The following is a 7,438-nucleotide window of genomic DNA, read 5'->3' as shown; positions in this document are numbered from 1 at the left end:
CCTACAGATTAAGGTGAATCACGAACCGCGGGCATTTAGTCGTTTTTTTACAATAACAAGTCACTACATCTACATCTGCATGTACATGACTGCTCTACAATTCACATTTACGTGCTTGGAAGAAGGTTCACCGCACCACTTTCACACTGTTTTCGCTATCGTTCCACTCCCGAACAGCGCGTGGGAAAAACGAAGACTTAAACATTTTCACAATAGACGACAAGAGAACGGACAAGCGTAGTGTAGATAGCCTCTTTACTAGAACTGTTGCATCTTTTGAGAGAACTGTCAATAAATCTAAATCTTTGTTAGCTTTCCCTTCAACAGAATCTATGTGATCACTTCAAATTAAGTTAAATTCAAAGATTTTAGATTTGTATGGTTTATCCTGTAAGCGAAATTTGATGGGTTCCTTTTATTAATCATACGAATGACTTCACACTTAGAGTTAATTGCCACTTTTTACACCTACCATAAAAATGTCTCGTCTAAATCATCTGCAGTCGGTTTCGATCGTTTAATTACTTCATGGGACGGTAACTGACAGAATCATCCTCAATCTAAGAGGGCTACTCAGATCGTCTCCCAAATTGCTTTTATAGATCAGGAACAGCAGAGTGCCTATAACACTTCCATAGGGAACGCAAGACAACACTTCCGTTTTACTTGATGACTTTCCGTCAATTACCATGGACTGGAACTGAAGGAAATCACGAGTCCAGTCGCACAACTGAGACAAGTCATCGTAGACAAGCAGTTTGATTAGAAGTGACTTGTGAGCAACGGTGTCAAAAGCCTACAGTAAATCTAGAAATGTGGAATCAATTTGAGATTCGCTGTCGATAGCACTCATTACTTCGTTTGAATAAAGAGCTCGTTATGGTTAACAAGAACAATATTTTCTGAATCCTTGTTGGCTACTTGTCAATAAATCGTTTTCTTCAAGGTAATTCATAATGTTCGAACACAGTAAATGTTCCAGACTCCTACTGCAAATAGACATTCTCTAATTCAGTGGATTATTTCTGTTTGCTTTCTTGAGTGTTGGTGTGACCTGTGCCACTTCCCAGTCTTTAGGTACGAATATTTCAACGAAAAATGGGTTGTGTATGATTGCTATGGGGCTGTTGCACCGGCATACTCTCATAGAAATTGCCTTTATTAAGGGATTTGAGCTGCTTCGTTCCACTTAGGGTATCTACTCTAGAGTCACTCATGTTTTCAGCTGTTCTTGATTCGGATTCTCGAACATTTACTTTGTCTTCTGTGGTGAAGCAATTTCGGAAAACCGTATTTAGTAAGTCCGCTTAAGTGGCACTGTCATCGGTAACTTTTCCTTTGGTACCGCAGAGTCAACGTATTGACGGTGTCTTGCCGCTGGTACACTTTATATACGACCAGAATCTCTTTGAATGTTCTCGCATATTTCGAGACAGAGTTTTATTGTGGAAGCTATTAAAAGCGTCTCGCATTGAAGTCCATGCTAAATTTCGAGCCACGGTAAACATCGCCAATCTTGGAGATTTTGCTTTCTACTCAGCATACACCAGTGGTGAAAGAAGCAATGAGTTACAGAAGATAACCCAGGACCGATTTAGGTTCGCACTGCAGACCTTCGAATCTGTAGTTTAGCACCTAGCCAATGGACCACATTTAAAAACCTTGAAAGATAATTAATGCTTTTTATTTCTGAATTCATGTCTTTTGAATAATGAGAATATTTTTGTGTTTTCTCTCATCCTTTTCCTCTTAAATACTTGTTCTGTAATTATTATACCTCGTGCAAATTGTGTCATGTCCCTGTAACATTTTGTAACATTTTGTAACCTTTACAAGGTAGATGTTAAAAATCACCTGAACTTACTCTTACTAGTTTGTTGTCAATGTCATGCGTAATTTGAATTTTTATTTCGGGTGGTTGGTTGTATAGTGCGGCAGAATCGAAGATCGAATACGTAAAAATGTGAAACAAGTAACGAGAAATTAGGAAGGAAAACCCTGCACATTTTTTTAAAAAAATGCAGTGGAAATCATAACCTTTTATAATTTAATGACCTATTTGATTTGACTACTGTAATCTAGTTTTCTCAGATAATCGTACCTGAAATTAATTTAACAGATGGGAAAAGTAAACTTCGTTCATATAAAATAAAGCAAATATTGTGTCTAATATTTTTTTTCTTGTTGGCTTGCTCTGTTAAGCGCCTACGGAGAATTTAGTTAATTTTCTTTAATTGGTTGGGCATCTCCCTATGACATTGCTAAGATTGGAAGTTTGTAGAATTTGAATTTTTAAATACTTATAATGTGCTGCTTTCTAAAGAGCCGCGCACATAATTTTAAAGTTTTTACTTACAAACACTTCTCTGAGATGCTCTGTGACAATCAGCTCGTAAATTACTTACTCGTACCAATCTCTCTGACTACGAACGTATTTCAGATGTAGAGGTAAATCTGCAATTCAGAGAAGTGATCAGAGCTTTGTGCCAGTTTTCTTTTTCCCTTTTTCTTACTTACTATGTTCCGAAGACTTGGCAGGCAGTTAATGATACTTCATCGTAGTGGTTAGCGCTATTTCCTCTCAACTGGTTCTAAAACTCCATTGGATTTTCAATTCCTAACGAGCTCCGCCACGACAAAATTCGGTGTACCACCACTGAAGCGCCCTATAAGGTACAAACGTCAACTGCAGTCGAGCAAAATGAAGCGGTTAAGTAAGGTAATTGGCAGTTAGCTTTACTAGCCTGATAAACCTAAGAAAACGTCAAGAGCCAGTTGAGGGTAAAATATCTTCATGAGCGAACTGAGTTGTTTTGAACGCACGTTCTTTGAAGGACCTTGCGACGTAGTGAGAGAGGCGACTGGGAGAAGAATCTTCTGAAATAAGAATTGCGGCACCAGGAAGAATAGCAAATAAATAAATTTTACTTACGGTATGTAAACAGCGTAGTAGGAAGATTACCTAATAAAAATTGCTGTTCTCTCTCTCTCTCTCTCTCTCTCTCTCTCTCTCTTCGAGTCATCAGCCTTCTGGCTGGTGTGATGAGGCCCGCCACTAATTCCTCTCCTGTGCCAACCCTTTTTACCTCGTAGTAGCTCTTGCAAACCTACGTCTTCAGTTATTTCCTGGAAATATTCCAATCTCTATTTCACCCTCTACAATTCCCTCTAGTCCTATGGAAGTTATTCCCTGATGTCTTAACAGATGTCCTGTCATCCTGTTCCTTCTTCTTGTCAGTGTTCTCCATATATTCCTTTCCTCACCGATTCTCCGGAGAACCTCATCATTCCGTATCTTATTAGCCCACCTAATTTTCAACATGTAGCAGCACATCTCAAATGCTTCGATTCTCATCTGTTCCTGTTTTTCCACAGACCATATTTCACTACCATACAAAGCTGTGCTGCAGACAAAAGCCGGCCGCGGTGGTCTAGCGGTTCTAGGCGCGCAGTCCGGAACCGCGCGACTGCTACGGTCGCAGGTTCGAATCCTGCCTCGGGCATGGATGTGTGTGATGTCCTTAGGTTAGTTAGGTTTAATTAGTTCTAAGTTCTAGGCGACTGATGACCACAGAAGTTAAGTCGCATAGTTCTCAGAGCCATTTTTTTGCAGACAAAATTCTCAGAAATTTCTTCCTCAAATTGAGGCTATGTTTCATACTAACAGAGTTCTCTTGGCCAGGAATGCCCTTTTTGCTACTACAAGTCTCCTTTTTATGTCTTCCTTGTTCCGTCAGCCGTGCGTTACTTTGCTGCCGAAGTGGCAGAATTCCTTAACTTCGTTTGATTCTTTATTACGAATTATGATGTAAAGTAGCTCAGTGTTCTCATTTCTACTAATTCTTATTACTTTATTCTTTCTTCGATTTACTCTCACTCTGTATTCTGTACTCATTGGATTGTTCATTACATTCAGCAGAATCTTTTATTTCCGGCATTGCTTTTTCTATTACAGATTGAACAGTAGGGGCGAAAGACTACATCCCTATCTTATAACCCTTTCAATCCTAGCACTTCGTCCTCGGTCTTGCACTCTTAATGTTCCCTCTTGGATCCTGTAAATATTATCTGTCTTTCCCTATGGTATACCCCTATTTTTCTGAGTATTTTGTACGGTTCCCACAACTTAACATTGTTGAATTCTCTTTCCAGGCCGACTAATCCTATGTCTAGGTTCTTCTTTAGTTTTGCTTCCATTATCAGTGTCAGTGTCAGCATTGTCTCTCTGGTGCCTTTACTTTTCCTAAAGCCAAACTGTTCGTCATCTAATACATCCTTAGTTTTATTCTCCGCGCTACTGTGTATTATTCTTGTCAGCTACTCGGATTCATAAGCTGCAAAGTTGATTATGCGATATTTCACGCACTTGTCTGTTCTTGCAGTCTACGGAATTGTGTGGATGATGTTTTTCCTAAGGTCAGATGGTATATCGCCAGTTTCGCACATTCTACACAGCAACGTGAATAGCTGTCCTGTTGCCACTTCCTATAATAATTTTAGAAGTACTGGTGGAACGTTATCTGTCTCTTCTGCCTTATTTGATCTTAAGTCTTCCCAGAGCTATTTTTAATTCTAATACTGGATCCTCTATCCCTTCTATATCGAATTGTTTCTTCTTCCATCACATCATCAGACAAGTCAACTCCACCTCCCCCCATACAGGCTTTCATTGTATTCTTTCCACCTATCCGCTCACTCCTCTACATTTATTAGTGCCATTGCCAATGCACTCCTAATGTTACCACTCCTCCTTTTAATTTCACCGAAGCTTGTTTTGACTTTCCTATATGCTAAGTCAGTTCTTCCGACAATCATTTCTTTTTCGATTTCTTCGCATTTTTAACGTAGCCATTTCGCCATAGCTTCCCTACACTTCCTGTTTATTTCATTCCCAAGTGACTTGCACACCTGTACTCCCTAATTTCCCACAACATTATTATACTTCCTTCTTTCATCGATGAAACGAAGTATTTCTTCTGTTGCCCATGGTTTCTTCGCAGATGCCTTCCTTGTACCTGTGTTTTTCTTGCCAACTTCTGTGATTCCCTTTTCAGAGATGTCGTCTCCACTTAAAGTGAAATGCCTACAAAGCTATTCATTATCGCTTCAAGTGCATTTCATCATTCTGTAGAAATCTACTTCTTTGCCCACTGATTCTTCCTGACTAGTGTGTTAAACTGCAGCCTATTCTTCATCACTACTGAATTGTGATCTGAGTCTGTATGTGCTCCAGAGTACACCTTACAATTCAGTATCTGATTTCGTAATCTCTGCCTGACCATGATATAATCCAACTGAAGTCTTCCCGCATCTCCCGGCCTTTTCCAATATATGTCCACCTCTTCTGATTCATGAACAGAGTATTCGCTATTACCAGCTGAAATTTATTGTAGCACTCAATATTTCTTTGTCCACTCTCATTTCTAGTGCCAAGCCTAAATTGTCCTGTAACCCTTTCTTTTACTCCTCGTGTTCTGATGGTACCCAATACCATTTCGTCAAGTGTCTATGTTGAGGAGTGCAGTCTGGTAACTTCATTCTCTTCAGAGCTTCCACACATGGGTAAGACTATTGTGATGCAATATGCAGAACCAGCGACATCTTCAAAGACGCAGTGGTGCCACTCTTGTGCAGCTCCAGGCGTTGCCGCTCTGATTTTATATCCATGTCTTGGTGCAAACAAATCCGTTTTCTGACTCAAAATACGTGACGTAGATGTACTATCCTGCATTGCCGATTGAGAAAAATGTCCGTCCTCTCTGGCACTAATCGTGTGGACTCGGTGAGATACTGCATGGAAGTGAGTATGGCGCTTCTTAATCCATTTAATCTATAATCATATGACAGTCTTGGAATCCCAATCAACGCAAGCATCAACATCTCGGAACGATGAACTGCAGTCTCGGTAGGCCATAATACTGCCGCTATCGAATTCCGACAGATGCTGGTAGATATTCCCTCTTTTTACATGAGGCATAATACACGGTCGATTCACATTAATGTGGCCACCGCCTATGTTCGACGTCATCGTACAAAAGCCACTCACAGACAGCAGACGGCAGCACTAGCACTGGAGAGTATATAAAGCGTGTCAGAGGGACGCGGAAAACTGTGCGGCCGTTGTAAGGCGGAAACGGAATGATTTATCTGACGTCCAAAAGGGCATAATCATAGGCTTCTGGGCCATCAGTGGAAGCATTTCTAAAATGGCTAAGTTTGAAAACTGTTCACGTGCCTCCGTGGTTAAAATATACCTTGCATGACAAAATGACGCTTTCAAAAACCGCTGCCGAGGCAATTGTGATGCACCAGTGGCCATAGATGAAACGGGTGATCGACGGCTGCGGAGATGTGCAGTCGAATAGACGTGCGACTATTGAGGAACTGATCGTCAATATGAACCCAGGAGCCATGAAAGATGTCTTCTCAACGACCACTCAACGAAATTGGTGCACACGGACCTCTGCAGCTGGCGCCTGGTTCATGCACCCATGCTGACTGCTGTTCATCAGCGACGAAAATTGGAATCTGCATACCAATGCCGCGACGGGATGTCCCCTGAGTTGCGATAGGTGGCCTTTCCAGATGAATCACGTTTTATGCTCCATCGAACAGAAGGCATTTGGCGTGTACGATTCTGCAATGTCCCCTGAGTTGCGATAGGTGGCCTTTCCAGATGAATCACGTTTTATGCTCCATCGAACAGAAGGCATTTGGCGTGTACGATTCTGCAACAGTCGTCGGAAGGGTCCAGGCTGGAGGAGAGGGCATAAGGTCTGCGGAATTTTTTCGTAGCATCCTTGGGTGATCTCGTCATTCTGGAAGGTACAATGGATCAAAATAAGTATGCACCTGTCGTGGGGGGCAACGGCCTTGCCGCAGTGGATACACTGGTTCCCGTGAGATCACCGAAGTTAAGCGCTGTCGGGCGTGGTCAGCACTTGGATGGGTGACCATCCAGGCCGCCATGCGCTCTTGCCATTTTTCGGGGTGCACTCAGCCTCGTGATACCAATTGAGGAGCTACTCGACCGATTAGTAGCGGCTTTGGTCAAGAATACAATCATAACGACTGGGAGAGCGGTGTGCTGACCCCACGCCCCTACTATCCGCATCCTCCACTGAGGATGACACGGCGGTCGGATGGTCCCGATAGGCCACTCGTGGCCTGAAGACTGTGTGCTTTTTTTTACCTGTCATGGGGGACCATATCCACCTCTATATGCAGTTTGTTTTTCCTCGACATGATGGTATCTAGCAGCAGGACAATGCAGTGCAGCGTGTCACACGTTTCACAGAGTAAGTGCGTGGGTCGAAGAGCATCAGGAAGAGTTTACCCTACTCCACTGGACACCAAACCCATCGCATTTAAACCCAATCGAGAATCTACAGAGACACATCGATCGGGCTGTTCGCGCCATGGATCCTAAACAGAGAAG

At 42.1% G+C, this 7,438-nt stretch overlaps 1 pseudogene; it reads left to right on the top strand.

The window, feature by feature from the left end:
• Positions 1–6,863: 6,863 nt before the first annotated feature.
• LOC126482928 (5S ribosomal RNA) lies at positions 6,864–6,981 on the top strand (annotated as a pseudogene).
• The last annotated feature ends 457 nt before the right edge of the window (positions 6,982–7,438 follow it).

The sequence above is a fragment of the Schistocerca serialis genome, chromosome 5 (assembly GCF_023864345.2).
Source record: "Schistocerca serialis cubense isolate TAMUIC-IGC-003099 chromosome 5, iqSchSeri2.2, whole genome shotgun sequence".
NCBI lineage: Eukaryota > Metazoa > Arthropoda > Insecta > Orthoptera > Acrididae > Schistocerca > Schistocerca serialis.
This window is presented reverse-complemented; position numbering and strand designations above follow the sequence as displayed.